This window comes from Rhinolophus sinicus, chromosome 12 (genome assembly GCF_057876585.1).
Source record: "Rhinolophus sinicus isolate RSI-liver-muscle chromosome 12, RSI-T2T, whole genome shotgun sequence".
NCBI lineage: Eukaryota > Metazoa > Chordata > Mammalia > Chiroptera > Rhinolophidae > Rhinolophus > Rhinolophus sinicus.
In genome coordinates, this window is record NC_142512.1 from 20,469,710 (window position 1) to 20,488,469 (window position 18,760).

The following is an 18,760-nucleotide window of genomic DNA, read 5'->3' on the forward strand; positions in this document are numbered from 1 at the left end:
TCCATGGTGTAGCATGTATCAGAATTTCCTCCCTTTTAAAGCAGAATAATATTCCATTGTATGTATATGCCACATTTTGTTTATCCATTCATCTATTAATGCACATTTGGGTTGCTTCCTATTGTGAATAGTGTTGCTACGAACATGGGTGTACACATTTCTCGAGACCCTGCTTTTAATTGGATACATACCTAGAGGTGGATCATATGGTAATTCTATCTTTAATGTTTTTAGGATCTGTCATACTGTACCCTTTTACATTCCCGCCACCAGTGCACCAAGGTTTAAAGTTGTTCACATCCTCACCAACTTGTTATTTTCTGTCTTTGGCTAATGGACATCCAAATGATTGTGCGGTGGTATCTCATTGATAAAAAAGTAGGAAGTGGAAAAGAAGAAAAGTCCGCTGTAAATATGAGCTGATAATTTAATCCATATATATATATATATATATATATATATATATATATATATATATTTTTAGTTTCAGGTGTACAAAGCAATATAATTAGGCATTTACACCCCTCACAAAGTGATAACCCCCCCAATCTACTACCCCTCTGACATCATATACGAGCTGTTACAATACTATTGACTATATTCCCTATGCTGTACTTTACATCCCGTAAATTATGCACATACATAATTGACATTCAATATTATTCTATTAATACTTCAGCTTCAGGTGTATAGCACAGTGGTCAGGCATCTACACAGTCTATGAAGTGATCCCTTAATATATTTTATCGTTTTATTTTTTAATTTTCAAAAATCTCATACAGAAACTAGCTTCAAATGCAGCACAAAGAACTTTTGTTTCTTGAGACATTTGATAAGATGTTCTATCAGCTTGCCTTTCTGTTTTAAGAAATAGAATGATGAAATCAACATTTCAGGGAGAAGCCAAATATTTATTTAGGTTATAACAATATATATGTGTGTGTTACAAAAGATATTTCCATGTATTAAAAACTGGTTCTAACTGACTACACCGAAACTGTATATCTTTTGCTGTTGGTCCTTCTGAAGTTTAAATCTCCACCTCCCATCCTGTGGATAACTCCTCTCTGCAAAGAACTATTAGCTGTTTATAAACATTTGGGTGTGGCCACCAGGGGGTGGAAGTGAGCTGTCCTCTTATTCTCATGTTCTGCCACTGTATGAAGTAGCTCCTTTAAATTGGTAAGTGTACACTTTTAAAGGCTCTTTTCCTAGCCACTTGACAGGAATAAGAATTTTCATTTCACTGAAGTACTCTTTATTTCTGAAGAATGTATTCACAGACTGTCTTTTATATTTACCTGGCATTTTCTGCTTCTGGTAGCTATAAAAAGCATTCTTAAATTTGATTGGAAAAGGAAATCTAATTATTGCAGCCATAATGAAATTAGGTATATCTTTTAATGCTAGGTAAATAATATTACTTCCCACCCACCCCCAGATGTTATTCTTCATGTGTAAACAAACAAACAAACAAAAAGTAAAGTAAATTTTCCTTCAATTCTTGACCTTGCCAAACTAAGTTTTGGACAGGTTGTTGTCTTGTATTATAAAAACCCAAAGACAGTTGATTAAACTGTCCGGATGGCTCAGTTGATTAAAGCACAAGCTCTGAACAACAGGGTTGCTGGTTCGATTCCCACATGGGCCAGTGAGCTGTACCCTCCACAAGTAGATTGAGGACAACGAGCTGCAGCTGAGCCTCCGGAGGGGCAGCCGGATGGCTCAGTTGGTTAGAGCACAAGCTCTCAAAAACAAGGTTGCCGGTTCAATTCCTGCATGGAATGATGGGCTGTGCCCCCTGCAACTAAAGATTGAAAACAGCAACTGGACTTGGAGCTGAACTGCACCCTCCACAACTAGATTGAAGGACAACAACTTGGAGCTGATGGGCCCTGGAGAAACACACTGTTCCCCAATAAAATTAATAAAAAAAAACCCAAAGACTAATAAAGTATCAAATACCTATCACTGCTGGCAGAGGATTCTGAGAAGATGATGGAGTAGGAAACATCAGGAATCTGTCTTCCTACCTAGACAGCAATTGCACTGGCAGAATCTGTCTGATGTAACTATTTTGGAACTCTGGAGTTTATTGAAGGCTTGCAACTTCCAGGGGAAGACTTAGAAGGTAAACTGTGGTCAATTTCAGCCCTTAGCTCTTAGCAGATATGCATCTTCCCATTTTCAGCCCATAGCAGGCAGTTGTGCATGCGTTCCTGGAGCAGCTTGCACATAGCTTCTGGAAGACATGAGCAAAAAGGACCTTATCCTCCATGTATCAAGGATCTGTGCTCTGATGGTTGATTGCTGCTTCTGATCACAGAGGTGCAAATAAAAAGGGAGGCAGCCATTGTTGAACCTCTTCCCATTGTTTGTTGCAAGACCCTCTCCCTCTAAGTGACTTCCAGACATTTAAAGGGCTGACACCCTTTTTTCCTCCCTTTCATTTTTGCTTTTCCCCCTTTTGGGAGCCAGATATTAAAGACTGTGACCTTTAAAAATGATTGCGTATGAGGGGATAATTAGAAAGTGACCATGCATACCTAGGGAAAGGCTCAGAAACAACCTTAAGTTTACACCTCAGTCTGATCTGTGGCACAGAGATAACTACAACAATTTAAAAAACAAACACACACAAAAGACAATAACAAAAAATAACAAATCCTGGGGAAAATGGAGAATCTGATTTCCAAAGTTACCACATTATTAGTTTCAATGTCCGATGTTCAACAGAAAGTCACAAGGCATATAAAGAAGCAGGAAAGTATGACTCATTCAAAGGGAAGAAATAAATCAACAGAAACTGTCCTTGAAAAAGACCTAATGGCATATATACTATATAAAGATTTTAAAACAACTGTCTTAAAGATGTTAAAAGAACTAACGGAAGATGTAAAGAAAGTCAAGAAAACGATGTGAACAAAATGAAAATATTACTGAAGAGAAAACTTAAGAAGAAACCGAAAAGAACTTCTGGAGCTGAAAAGTACAATAATTGAAATGAAAAAGTCCCTAGATGGATTCAAAGGCAGATTTGAGCAGACAGAAGAAAGGATCATCAAACTTGAAGACAGTACAATGGAAATTATCAAGTCTGAGGAACAGAAAGAAAAAAAGTCTGAAGAAAAGCAAACTGAGCCAAAAGGATCTATGGGATACCATTAAGAGGACCAACATACACATTATGGAAGTTCCAGAATGAGGAGAGAGAAAGAGGCAGAGAGAATATTTGAAGAAATAATGGCTAAAAACTTCTCAAATTTGATGAAAGACATAAATATAAATGTCCAAGAAGCTCAATAAACTCCAAGTAAGATGAACTCAAGGAGACCCACACTAAGACACATTATATTCAAACTTTCAAAAGACAAAGAAAGAATCTTGAAAACAGCAAGAGAGACGTGAATTGTCACATAGAAGGGATCCTCAATGAAACTATGAGCAGATTTCTCATCAGAAACTTTGGCGATCAGAAGACAGTGGGCCAGTATATTCAAAAGAAAAAAAACCTATCGACCAAGAATTATATACCTAGCAAAACAGCCCTTTAAAATTGAGAGAGAAATTAAGACATTATAGATAAACATAAGCTGAAAGAGTTGGTGACCACTAGACCTGCCCTGCAAGAAATATTTAAGGGCTTCTTGCAAGGTGAAATGAAAGGACACCAGACAGTAACTGGAAGCCATGTGGAGAAACAAATATCTCAATAAAGGTAAATACATGGGCAATTATAAAAACTAGTATTACTGTAACAATGGTTTGTAACTGTACTTTTTTTCTACGTGATTTAAGAAACAAATACATTTAAAGAAAAAATTTATTAATGTAAAAGCTAATGTTACTGTATCTTTGGTTTCTAACTCCAGATCTTGATTTCTATGTAATTTAAGAGACTAGTGTATTTAAAAGAATTATTAGTTTATGTTTTGGGACACATAGTGTATAAAGATGGAATGTTGTGGAGAAGGAGCTGTAAAGGAGCAGAGCTTTTGTATGTTATTGAAGCTAAGCTAGTATAAATTGAAATTAGAGTGTTATAACTTTAGGTTGTTAAATGTAACCGCCATTGGAATCACAAACACATTAGCTACAGAAAAGGAAATGAGAAATGAATTTAAACATTTCATTACAAAAAACAAAAACAAAAAAACAAACAACTAAACACAAAAGAAGATAGTAGTACAAGAATTGAGGGACAAAAAGAATCTATAAGGCATATATAAAACAAATAGCACAATGATAGAAGTGAGTCCCTCCTTATCAGTAATTACTTTAAATGTGGATGGATTAAACTCTCCAGTCAAAAGGTAGAGATTGGCATAAGGGACAAAAACATGTGACCCAACTACAAGAGATTCATTTGAGATCCAAAGATACAAACAGGTTGCAAGGGAAAGGGTGAAACAATATTTCCATGCAAATAGTAACCAAAAGAGACCAGAGTGAGTATACTAATACCAGTTAAAATAGACTTCAAATTAAAAAAAAAAAAAAGTTTACCAGACACAAAGGATATTACATATTAACAAAAGATTCATTACAGCAACAAGATATAACAATTATAAACATTTATGCATCTAATGACAGACCATCAAAATGTATGAAGCAAATACTGACAGAATTGAAAGGAGAAATGGACTAAAAAACCAAGGGCACATCTCCCTTAAGAACTAGATACATTCTGTATGTTATAAGATCTAATGATTAAATAACTGATAATAGCAATGAATTTTTAATTTTAGCCACAATCTAATATGAGGTTTCTGTACTTTTTTGAATTTAAAAAAAAAAATCTACTTTTGGTAATTACAAAGTGCTATACAAATATTCTTTTTAGAGTTAATTCTTTTAAAAAGGCATTATCAGGGAGCTGCAAGAGAGAGCTGAAGCCACAGCCACTACCATCATCTGCAGTGCTCTACATGTGGATGCAGAACCTCCATGGCAACCACAACACTCCAGGTGTACTTCTTCAGCTATGTGAGCTGCAACTTCTTGCTTCCATGTCTTTCCATCCCATCAAGATCCAAAAGATTCATGCCAAAGACCACAACCCAAGCCTCAGAGATTTTGTAGCCAGTGTCACAAGACTGGTAGACACTACAATTATTGGTTCTCGAATAGAAATAAATCAAATTAGAGTGACCTTTTATTACCAACTAGGCCTTTGTATGGTGGGTCTGTAGAGCTCAACTAGAGTGTCCATCCCAGTAGGGGCTCTTACTTGGAAAGCCTTCTTCACCTGGCTCTTAGTGATCGTAGCCCTCTATTGAAACAGTTTGAGGTTGATGGTGAATCCTCTGAACTAAAGACTGCAATGGGGCATGCCTCCTAGAAGTGGCAAAGTATTCTTCTCATGTTTTGTAAGGAAGGTTTTAAGACCTATTCAGCTCACAGATCCTAGATAACGTCAAAAGTATTGGAGGAATCGTGTACCCCATAGGCCTGTCATCACCTTAGATGACTGACTAAATCATGACACGTTCAAGGAGCACCTTTCACAATTTCACACTTTATTTACGCAGACCACACAAAAGGGTCCAACTCTGGGAAGTCTCTGGCTTCGGGCTCTCACTTTTTGCTAAGACCACCCGTAGAATCTTCCCCAGGGCTGAACTGGACGTCAGCCCTCAGGGCCAGGGCACAGCAGTGCTCCAAGTGATCTCAGCAGAAACTGCCAAGCTGCTGCTGGAAGGGAATCTGTAGAGGCAGATGTGTGGATTTTTTTTTTCTTGCCTTAGGTCATATAGCTACTCAGTGTTGGATCAAAATTGGAACTACTCATACTACTGCAGAACTTGTACTCTTTTTACCTTTTCTTTTTTTCAATGACAGTTGACAGTCAATGTTATATTAGTTTCAGGTGTACAGCATAGTGGTTAGACATTGATATAACTTATGAAGTGATCCTCCTATAAGTCTAGTACCCACCTGGCACCATACATAGTCATTACAATATTATTGACTCTATTCCCTATGCTGTACTTTACATCTCTGGCACTATTTTGTAACTGCCAATTGTACTTCTTACTCCCTTCGCCTTTTCCACCCAGCCTCCCACACCTCCTCCTATCTGGCAACCATCAGTTGTTCTCTGTATTTATGTGTCTGTTTTCTGTTTTGTTTGTTCATTTATATTGTTCTTTAGATTCCATATATAAGTGAGATCATATGGTATTTGTCTTTCTCTGTCTGACTTATTTTGGCAGATGTGTAGATTCTAACCAGAGCCTGATCCTAGAAGCTGCCAGCGATCCAGTCTTCCCCTTACCATAGAGTTTTTGAGGCATTTGAAGAGCTTTTTCCAGATTGTTTAAAATTAAAACCAAAGCCTCATTGTGAAGCACTCAAGGGTAGAGATAGAGTACTGATGGCATGTGTTGGTATTACCTTACCAAACTTAGCAAATCATCAGGGGGTATTGTCTCAGCGTAAGGCCCTACTCTACAGACAAAACAATGCAGCCAAAGAAACCCAGGGAATGATTCTGAAGGCATACATCCAGGACAGGAGAGCCACTACATTAAAGACTTTTCTTTCTATCAACAACAAAAAACTCATATAAATTAAAGACAACTACATATCCAAAAAAAGACATACTCACAGGATAGTTTCACACACTCATGAAAGAGTTTTAATGGATGTGCTGTTAATCCTGCTCTAAAACTGTGTTGAATTTTATAGATCTGTTCTATATTAATTTGGTGAATAAACTTAACAATGAAAGTTCCTAATAATTCACAGATCTCTCTCTAAGGAAGGACTTCATTTTTTCACACTCTTGCTCGTCTCCACTCTAGGCTGTTAGCTCCCATGCATTCCTCAATTTTGCATTCCCAAGGCCCAGGCCAAGTCCTGGCAACTAATAGGTATGCATTACCTAATTGTGAAATTACTGTGCAAATAAATGATAAATGAATGAATTGAAACTAGGGAAGCTTGTGTAGCAACAGGCGTCTTGTAGCTTTAAAACTAATTCATGACCGGATGATTAACTTTTTATAGTGTTGTTATTTTCTCCCAAAATTATTTTCCCAATTAAATAAAATGTGTAATTAACTTCATTTTTAAAAAAGAAATTGCCTACAAATAAGAACCAAAGATTTGCCCATCCTTCTCCACTTCTCTACCCTCCCACTCCACCCCCCCAAATTATAATCTCACCTTCCTCCAGGAAATATTCAGGGAACTTTAAAAAATTAATAAAGTTAATATACTTTCCTTTTTGTTCACTACAAGTTATTTGTTTTGGATGAAAGGGTAAGAGGCTATTAGGAAAAGTTTGTTCTGAACACTTAATTCAGGACTGCTGAGTTCAGTTGAAGATCAAGTTTTTTTTCCCCTTTCTCTTATATTCTTATGCTTGTGGGTTTAAAACAGTCTAAACTATAGGAACTCCTGATATACATGACTTTTCTTACCCTGAAACATATATACATATATATACAGAGGAGGCCCCAAAAAATGTATGTACATTTTAAGAAAGGAAAACTATTAAAATTGTAATAATATATACTGATAACAAAAGATTAATACAAATCACGTTTGACTTCTGCAATTACAAGAGATGCTCAAAGTGGTTACCATCAGTGTCCAGACACTTCTGATTATGGCGAACTACTGCTTGAGCAACGTTGACCAAAGTGTCCACTTGTACAAATTTTTTTGGCACCCCCAGTATGTGTGTGCTTGTACACTGGGTATACACAAGTATATATTTCAGGGTAAGAAAAATTACATATATAGCGTATATATATATTATATATATACATATATAATATATATAATTATATATAATAGGTAATTATATTTATACATAATATATGCATTAATATAATATTAAATTATATATTAAAATATATAATTTAATTATATATATTTATATGTATAAATATATATTAACATATAACTACACATTAATATATATTTATAGATTTATATATCTAATACATGTGTTCTATATGTGTATATATGTATGTATGTATGCATCACCTGTGTGTTTTTATTTTAAAGAAAATGTATACTACAGAAAGATTTCCTATTATAATCCAAATGAACTCTCAGTTGTCACCATCATCAACTGCCATATCACTTCAACATTCATAATTATCTCAAAAGAGAAATAAACCATCTAATGGAGAATTTTTGCTAAGTGAAATTAAAGAGCATTTGCTAGAACTAACATGTTGAGTGTTAGTATTATCTATGGAATGTTAGTCTTCAGAAGAGATAGTTCAAAATGTTTGCCATATTTTCATCAGTTGCTTAGATAGCAAGATTTCTGAAAAACAAAAGATTTCCCAGGTAACAATGAAAATTTATCCCAGAGCAGCATCTGTTCTTTAAATTATGGTTAAACCGGAAATGTATAGTATATAAATGTGTATAAATTATAGGCTTACAAATATTTTCTATCATACCTGTGTAATGGCAGGGAATTAGACTATATTATTGTTCTTTCTACCTTTATTGTAATATTCTATGGATAAAAATTCAGTTCTGTTTTAGCCGTCCTGTCTAGCTAGATGAGACTCCAACTCTACAGTGTTGATTTTATATATACAAAAGGGACATCCAGCAGAGTTATACAGGGAAAAAGCAATGAACTAAGAGCAAGAAGACCTGATTTTAGTTTTGTCTCACCTCTTACAATGCCTCAATTTCCTCATCTGTAAAATGAGGGTGACATCTGCCCATCTATCCTATAGGATTGTTGAAAAAGCAAATAACATAGTTTATAGGAAAGTTTTAACAAACATTAAGCACCAAATATTACAGCAAGATGTAAAGTGGTAGTACTTTCACTAGTATTTATCTAAATTCTTTTCCATTTTATTTTACAAACTCACAGCCTAATTTCTCTAATTCTGTGTTATGACTGACACCCTTTACATCATATAGTATTAAGATCATTTACCGATGAAAAACAAGAACAAACGTTGACATACTTTAGATAGCAGTCAAGTTCTTATTTAGTACAAATGTAGTATTGAATTAGAGCTTCCCATCTCTGGGTCAGTAGGTCAAAGCTGATTCAACCTGGATGATGATTACCTAAAGTCATTGGATGCCATTTGGAAAGCCCTATTTAAAGGTAATGATTATCTTGTCATCCATTCAGTGAATTTCTATTAAGGAACGACTCATGGACCTGTTTCTCTGGACTCACTACTATTCTACCATCCTGAGGCAGAAAGAATGTATTAGTGAACACAACTGGCAGATTATTCTGTGTTAATTATTCACTGGGAATTTCCCCAAGCTAAGCAGCCATTTGGAAAGAGAAGAAAGGGCACGTTATCAGTGACCTAACCCAGCCCTAAAACAGCTGTTCTGCTGAAACACCAAACAAAAGATCAGGAAATTTAGAAATTGTTCAAAACACATAATTGGTTATGATCCACCTTTGCTTACAACAATCTTTACTCTTCAATGGAAAAATTCTCACTCATGTCCTAACAGAACTCTCTGCTTCCCTTTCACAGCGCTTCTAATACTATTGTTATACCTTATGTCTGTTCTTGCCACTTAAACTGAGGGAGGGCATGGACAATCTCTATCTTGTTCGTGATTGTATCCTTGAATTCTGGCACGTAGAAGGTACTCACTAACTTTCTGTAGTAGGAATGAATAAAGAGCCATACTTTTCATCCATTCTCAGGCTTTGGGAAAAGATATTTAGCTTCTTTGAGCCCGTTCCCTCGACTGTAATAGAAACAAAAATATTTTACAATTTTTCCATAAGGATTTGAGATATAAAGGTTAAGTGCCCATTAAAGTAATAAGCACTCAACAATTAGTAATTATTATTCATTTTGCTTTTATTCCTTTTTATCATTTTAAACTGATTTCTTCTAAAACTAGGATCATAATTTTATGTCTGTAATAAACAAATCTTTGCAGTACATATTTCAGAAACTTTCAGAATCACTACAGCCTAGTTCTTCACTCCAAAGAAAACCAGTTAATATTAAGATTAAAGCCCTTTTCAAATAAGTTAAAATATACCTGGCTGGCCAGTTAGTTTTGTTTTGTTTTGCTTAACTATCCCTCTTAAGAACTGGAAGATGTAATCAATGAAATCACTTTTAATATGCAATTGAGTTAAATGGTGATTGTCTTAGGTAGGTTGGTATGTGAATTCTACAGAATAGCAAAAGACTCTTAAATTTTAAGAAGACCAAACTTAGGGCTTTCTAGTAAAAGTATGATCTATAACATATATACATCACACACACTCTCTCTTACAAATACATTGCTGCTGCATCTTTAGCCACATAAAATATTTATAATTGATAGCCTCTGGAACATGAAAATACAGGCCTTGTAGAGGATAAGAAAGGCATATTTGGGAAGATTGCAAATAATTACATGTAAAAATATTTTGCCAATAGGAAGTTCATGTATGTTACCATTTTTAAGTTGGAGGTTTTATCTGGGGTTGAAAAGAGAAAATGGTTGTTTTTAAAAATAATAACCTGTAAGCTTGAAGTTACGTATGAAATTTCAAGTTCTTTAACTGTGATAAAGCAACCATGCAAGAGCTCAATTTTTCAGAGTACCAAATTCCACCATATAAAGCTCATTAACTGGATTCTTCCCCCACTTTCTCCCATCCCCCCAACCTACCCCATTTTGTTTGTTTTTTACATACTGTAGTTTATTTGGGGGTGTTTTGAAATCTAAATGCCGGTAGTGATGTCCGATGGGAGTAAGAACTCGCCTGGAATTGAGAAAGTGAGGATTGTTTAGCAGCATGGCCATCATAATGTAAGCTAAGAGATTGGTTGAGATTGCCAAGGGAGAGGCTTAGCCATTATTTTAACACACTTATTTCTGATTTTGCATCTCTTCTTAGACCAAAAGAAGGCAGAAAATGAGCCCATATACCGTGTTTCCCTGAAAATAAGACCTAGCTGGACAATCAGCTCTAATGCGTCTTTTGGAGCGAAAATTAATATAAGACCTGGTCTTATTTAACTATAACATAATGTAATGTAATGTAATGTAATATTATGTAATACCGCGTCTTATATTAATTTTTGCTCCAAAAGGTGCGTTAGAGCTGATTGTCCGGCTAGGTCTTATTTTCAGGGAAACACAGTAGATCTCTTCATATGTCAAGCACGTGTTAAGAATGAGAAATTAAATTATCCTTAAAACACACACACACGCGGCCAGTCCGGTGGCTCAGGTGGTTAGAGCTCCATGCTCCTAACTCCGAAGGCTGCCAGTTCGACTCCCACATGGGCCAGTGGGCTCTCAACCACAAGGTTGCCAGTTCAATTCCTCGAGTCCTGCAAGGGATGGTGGGCAGCGCCCCCTGCAACTAAGATTGAACACGGCAACGGCAACTGGACCTGACCTGGAGCTGAGCTGCACCCTCCACAACTAAGATTGAAAGGACAACTTGACTTGGAAAAACTTCCTGGAAGTACACACTGTTCCCCAATAAAGTCCTGTTCCCCTTCCCCAATAAAAATCTTTAAAACACACACACACACACACACACACACACACACACACACTATTACATTTCTCTGTCACTCTAGAAACTTTTGGAAAATGACTGACGAGCCAATTTGATATGGATCTTTTAGGTTCTAGTGTGTGAACACATTTCGAAAGGTTTTGAATGTGCAAAACAATCTAATGGTTTTATTGACATCTATACCTTTGGTGAAAATATCCCTGTTTCTTGGAGTTTAGACTCTTTAAATATTGTATCTTTTAAGTTAAAAATGCAGATGAAGGTCAGTTATTGTGACAATGTCTTCCTTTGTCATTGGGTTAAATATATCTTTTACCTCTCTATACTGAGTTGTTTCCTTCATCTTAAAAATGTGATCAGATATTCATCAGACTAAAAGAAATTAAAATATAACTTAAAAATACCATTCCATAACCTTGCTTTCACCTCAAACTATAATTTTATTTTGATTTCTTGAAAGACCAGTGTGTTTACTGCCTCCTTTGTCAACTCCCATTCACTCCTCAACCCATGAAATCTGACTTTTGCTCCCTCCACCAAACTGCTGCTTTTGTTGACATTGCCAGTGAATATACAACCTAACAAGTGAATGAGCGTACCCGAGAGGAATAACCTGTTAGGAAGGAGCGTCTCTGCTACTATGACCAGTAGGTTTTACAGAGAGAATGGAGCCTGTCAGTTAATCCAGCAAGTCCTTTAAAAATGGAAGCTGGTTAGCAATTCTCATAGATTGCTGTGATGATGAAATTATATAGAATTCAGTCACATAGTTTGGCACAATGCTTAGTACATAGTAAAGGTTCAACAAATGTGATTTACTATTGTTAAGAACCATTACAGCCTTTATAAGAGGGTGAATAAAGCATTAACCAGAAAGCTCTGAGCGATGATGAGAATAGGCTTTGCAAGTCGAGTGAACAACATCTGCAAATGCAGACCAGTAAAGAACACACCATGCAGGGAGAACATTGGGTAGTTTGGTGGGCTGAGGGCCAGTTTTTCATCTCTCATCTGTTTCCCCTGCTTTACTGTGAACCGTTTAGTATGTAATTATATAGTCTCATTACCTAGCATGCATACAGTGCCTGGCCGAGTTGGCATTCACTGTTTTGGTATGCCTCTGTTTACCCATCTGTAAAATATGAACAAGACGTATAGCTCAGGTACAAACATGAATTAATATTTGGAAGGGGCTTTGAAAGCCTTGTGTTGAAGTTTCAGTATAGGAAATTCAATATTCTGTTTCCCTGTGTTCCTTTTTTTACTATTACAGTGTTTTTCTCTAAATTCTTAGTACTAATCAGTATGCCCGTGTAAAAGTGTAAGCAGCTATTCTTTTGTAGTTAATGCTTTAGTTTGACTGACTAAAGTTCTTTCCTCTGAGCTTTTAAGAGCAAGGGTCCTTGGGGAAAAACATGGCTACCCCTTATGATTTTGGATGCCGAGCAAAATTCGAACTCCTTCTGAGATGTGAACTTAATGATTAATTGAGAATTGAGTTTTAAATGTGTATTTAGGTCCCACTTTGGATTACATTCAACTTTAAAGAATTTCAGAATGGAGGGTGAGGGAGCTATTGTTTCTGTTACAATTTCATTGACTGTTTAATCATCTACCTCTGTTCTAGTAATATCTAGAATAAATTACTCCTGGTAATATAAGAAGAAAAGAACTTTCTTTAATTGCAATTCATTCAGTGTTAGCTAAATCTGTCACTAGGCTCCCACTCAAAGCCCAGAATTTTCTGTGACATGAAAAGCACCATAATTATAAGTGATTTTCAGCAATCAATAAATGTCACTAAGAACTTTATTTTTAACAGTCACTTATTATGTCTTCCTATTTGCTCAGTTTTTAAAAATGAACTTGGACATATTTTTATCTAAATGATTAATTTAATCTAATTTTAATAAGTATTTTTTTCTTTAGAAATTTTTGTGGGAATTGTGTTGAGGCAGTAATATTTTGCATTTCCCAAAATGGGATTGCTATTTTTAACTCAACACAGTCCTTTTCCTTGAAGACTTTCCTTTTGAAAGGCAATATGCTGTCATTGAAACTGTCTACATTCAAGCTTAGTTTTCTCTGAATCTGTTACTTTACCTATAAAATTATGAAAACATCAGCCAAAAGGAGTAATTACCATTAAATTAGACCACTTTAGGCGAAGTACTTTACAAACAAATCATAAATAATGTAATTTCTGGTGATAGAGTCATTGTAAAATGTCTATAAAACAAAAAGATTTATAGTCCATTCTAGGTTATGTGGAAAGAGCACTGGTATTGGAGTTACAGAACTGTGTTTGCATGGAATGCATGACCTTAAAAATTGCATTCATTCTTTGAGACTCCCTTCCCTCTTCCTTAAAAAAAAAAAAAAATTAGCATGCTTATTGTGAGGCATAAATAATACATACATCTGAAAACACCTCAAATCGTAAGTAAAGTACTATTGCATAACTATTATATCACAGTAGTATTTTATTAACAATGAATGTCTTTTGTTTTAGTTTTTATGGTCAGCTTTAGCAGAGCATTCTCCTAAGATAAGAGAATGTAGGTTTGTGAGGGGGACTATAAAAATCTTTTAAAAGTATTTCTCTTCTAATTATTTAATGTACTCATTTTATTAGGGATGCTTGTCAACCGTAAACAGTTTTCCAGCTTTGGGCTTAAATCATGGTGAGAAGGGAATTATAAACAAAGCATTTTTATGAACTCTCCACAAAAGGATGGAAAAGTCAAAGGTGATATAGCTGCTTTACAAGTGACTACGTGAAGATAAATTTTAGAGGAACTGGTCTTTTCTTTTTTCATTTGTTAGATACCTTAAAGCAAGAGCTTAAACAGTAATTAGGCTATCAAGTCTAATTGTTGTTTTCTGTAAGTATACTACGGAGGTTCTTAAGTATCTAAAACCAGTTGATATCCTTCCTCATTGAGATTTTTAGACAAAATATGAACCAGAGATTTTTTTCAACATTTTATAAAAGAAGTAAATGTGCAGATTAAGTTGTACAGTAAACACCCAAATCCCTCCTGGATTCACAATTAACATTTCGCTGTACTGTATTGGCTTTGTCAGATACCTACTTATTTATCCATCCCTGGGCTAGAAGTTTGTAAGAGGAAAAATCTTTTAATTACTCTTTTATATGTATTTCATATAGCAACCTTAAGAAAAAAAAAAAAAAAGTTGAATGCTTTATAAGTGGTAATTTTCTGAATTTTAAAGAAAAATATACCGTATGCATACCATAAAAACATGAATGGAAAGGTGAACACCACGTTCAGGAGAGAAGTTTCATGTACAGAGAGGGAAGGGCTCGTCAGAGAAGTTCTCAACTGTAATGTTTTATTTCTTAAAATCTGAAGGGTAAAGTGTTACAACATGTTAGTGCTGTCTACTGAGTATCTGGCTGTTCCTTACCCTCTCTGTTCTTCGCTGTATGTTTGAAATATTTCACAATTAAAAATTAAAAGAAAGATTTGCTACTTCGTTTTCTTTTCCCCTGGCAAAGTGTTTTTCACTTCACTTAAGATCCTTTGTCCAGTTGGCCTTCCCGCTGAGGTGGATTGAATAGAATCTGACAACACCAGTATCTTTTCTCAGTTAGTTGATGTACTAGCTAAAGAATGATAACAGAATGCCCCCTTTCTACTAAGGAGTGAGGAGTCTAACTTCTGCATACTTCTTGCTTTTGCCTAACCCAGAGAGAGAAAAAACTTCCCATATTGTACTTAAATTCCTGGAAGCTATTTGACATGGTTGTTGATAAGTATATAATTGTATAAAGTATGTAATTTTGCATGTTCACCTGATGTTAGAGAAGAAAGACATGGAAAGTGAAATATGGCCAGGGAAGCTGATACGTGAAAACTTGGAGAGATAATATGCTGCAGAGCCAAGGGCCTGGAAACTTGACCAGTCTAAACAAACTGCATAGTACCAAACTGCTTGTGAAAGGGCTGAATCAATCCTGCTGCGATTTGAACTTTTGGCTCCTGAAAGTCTAGGGCAGGCTTGAAAATAAAAATAAAGCCCTTGCCTACTGGGTTGTGTTCCAGACCCTCTACTGGATTCTCTGTAGGAAGGAGGCATCTATCTAAAAAGCAAGAGGCAGAAGGAGAAAGATGAGGCAGTGAAAACGGAGTCTTAGGGGCTTCTCCCTATATCAGGTGTGAGAGAGTGAGCTGCCAAGGAAGAGAGAACCTCCATCATTAATGTATTGATTCCTTCAGGAAATATTGATCGAGAGCCCTCAGAAAAATACGGTGGAGTGTGGTGTAAAGGCCTGCCAACCACCAGAATATATTTAGTGCTCAGGACTTGCCTAGCACTGCGCTAGGCTCTACGGTGTCTACAAAAGGGAGTTACCGTGTCTGATCTGCTCCAGCAGAAAGAGAAGTTATGTGGCATAAAACAGAGCATAAGACTTTGCATAATAATATAGATTATAAATTCTAAAGGAGCTAGAAAAGTGTTATAGTATACTATAAACCAGGAATTGATCACTGGACTTCATCAGAAGACCTAAGTTCAAATCCTAGCTCCGACACTTACTATGTGTAAACTTGGGCAGGTCCCTTAATGTCTGAGCCTCGGTTTCCTCGTCTGTAAAATGAAGCCCATCTAGCTCTGCTTACCTATACACACGATTGTACTGAGAATCAAGTGAGGATGGATGTGAAAACACTATAGAGTTTCTAATTATTGGAAGAGCTAGAAATGAACTAGGCCTTGAAAAATATGTTTTACATGGATAATCTTAAAGGCTGGATAAAAGTGGTCGCAGAGAGGAAGTAACTTGGACAGAGAAGAATGAGACTTGGATATGAGAGGATAGGATAAAAACCACCTAATTATCGCCAAGATTTGTTTGGAGAGAATGGATGAAAAATAGTTACTTGTGCCATCATGACTGGATTATGGTAGGATTTAAATTGTGGAGGATACGTAGACTAGAAGTGTTTGGACTTGATCTTAAAGGGAATAAGGAACTATTTGGGAGTTTTGAGCAGGTAGTTATTATAAAGGTACATAACTCGTATTCGTTTTGATAATTAGTATCTAACAAAGTGCCTGGCATACAGGTATTCAAGGTTAGTCCAACTGAATTCAGTTAATCTGTCAACAATATGTAGGATGAACTGGACGCAGCTGAGCCTGGAGTCTAGCCTTCTTACCACCTAGATATTAGTCTGGTTTATCTTTTTCTTTAACTGTAACAAGGAATGATAACACCTATCCAGCTAATATGTTGATTTCAAAATAAAATAAGATGATTATGCCATCATTATCCACAAATACATTAAATGCTTCCTTCATGTAGGATGTTATGTAAAAAAAAAAAAAAAAAAAAAAAAAACTAGGGAAACAAACAAAAAAATCTATAGATATAAGTGCTTTGAAAAATGTCTTGTGAGGCATATTAGTTTGAAATACAAAGTTCTCTGGGATCTTGTAGTAAGAGTGTGGTGGTATACAACAGCCAAAAGATAATCTTACTGCTGTATTTAGTACTGGCTTAGGTCCCCATTATTGTCAGGACCTGCTAGGCATAGCTAAGATCAAGAGGAGAAACCGCCAGGCGCAGTAAGGTAGGGATTTGAGGCCTTCAGATGTTCTTCCTATTGGCAATAGACCTTTTAAGACTTAACCTGTTCTGCAGTGAACCTCCGTCATCATGAAGACAGTGTAGAACACTGGTTAAGAAAACAGGTTCTGGAGCCAGAATAACTGGCTGCGTTTGAAATACTGCTGTGTAACCTTGGTCAAATTATTTAACCTCTCTGAGCCTCATAAAGATAATGATGGGATCATGTGGTTGTTTGTGAGAATTAAGTGAGATATAAACTCTTAATGGAAGATCTGGTACACAGTTAACGTTAGCTCAACAAATGTCAGTTACTGTTTTTATTTTCAAGAACTCAGCTCCTCTAGCCTCCATTTTTTGTTACTCCCAAATTCACTTCCCATTTTTATACCTCTGTTTCACCCCATTCCAGGGTGAATATGCTCTACAGTATTAGCATCAAACAAGATCTTAAAAATATATTATGAATTTTAAAAATTACATAATCTTCAAAGTAGTTTAAGTTTTACATATATTTAGTTATAGTTCTAAGTGATTCTTGGAAATCAATAATCCATAGTACAGTTCTTCATAATATTATTCTTTGTAATTCAGTGTTTTTCTAGTTTCTCTCTGTAAAGATGGTTTACTTTTCTAACATATATATACATATATGTATATATGTGTATATTTAGTTTTCAATGCAGTATGTAAAAGATGGGGTGCAGAAGAGGATCTTGGGCCCTGAGATAATTTAATAGGTCACAGGGTGGGAGGAGACCCTAAGATTCCATGGGAAAATTAAAAACTAAACCTTTTAGGAGGGCAATTTTATAATAGCTACCAATTCCTAAGATGTTTAAAATATTTTAACTAACTGCCAATTACATCTCTAGGTATCCATCCAACAAATGTATTCACCTGTATGCACAAAGATTGTATGAAAGCATTCATAGTGATATTGTATATAATCATAAAGACTGAAAACTTAAACATCCATCAATAGAAAGCTGTTTAAATAAATTGTATGTAATTGTAAAATAGAATACTATGCACGCCTTTAAAAGAATGGGGTAAATTATATAAACATGCTCATGTCCAAGATATAGTGATAAATGAGGGGAAAAGCAAAAAGCAAAATAATATGTGTATATAGTTCTATGCATGTGTATGTGTGTTTCTTAAAGGGCAGCTACAATATATCAATGTTTGCATATACAAGGAAAATTTCTGGAAATATTAGCAGTCATCCCTGTGAGTAGGATGATGGGGATGACAGGAGTGACGTTTATTTTACCTCTGAACACTGAAAAAAAAAAAAAGTTTTAATAATTCAGCATGTGTTACTTTTCTTATTATTTCTTTAAAAATAAAATGTTTAAAGAGATAGAATGGGGATTAAATGGTTAAATGTTTTGTACGGTGTGTTGGATGTGAAAAGTGATCTACAAATGCCTATTATTTTTACTAAACAATAGAGTGCGGGGCTTTTGTAACCTGAAGAAAGCAGCATTTCAGCATCTCTTCCTACTGGAGCATATGGTGGTTAAGGCCATGGAGGATGAATGCCTTAGAGATTGCCTCTCCTGGAGTTGATATGCAGATCTTTTTAGTATTCCCCATTGCTCTTATGGTGGAAAGTTCCATGGAAAGAAGTGGAAGGGCTCAGTGATATTGTTCCATCC

General features: G+C 35.6%; 1 protein-coding gene and 1 pseudogene across 3 annotated transcripts in view; both read left to right on the forward strand.

The window, feature by feature from the left end:
* The window catches only part of SSH2 (slingshot protein phosphatase 2), a 226,641-nt gene that overhangs the window by 103,137 nt on the left and 104,744 nt on the right, over positions 1 to 18,760 (forward strand). The gene's annotated exons all lie outside the window — the stretch shown is intronic.
* LOC148756484 (RNA 3'-terminal phosphate cyclase-like protein pseudogene) lies at positions 989 to 7,145 on the forward strand (annotated as a pseudogene).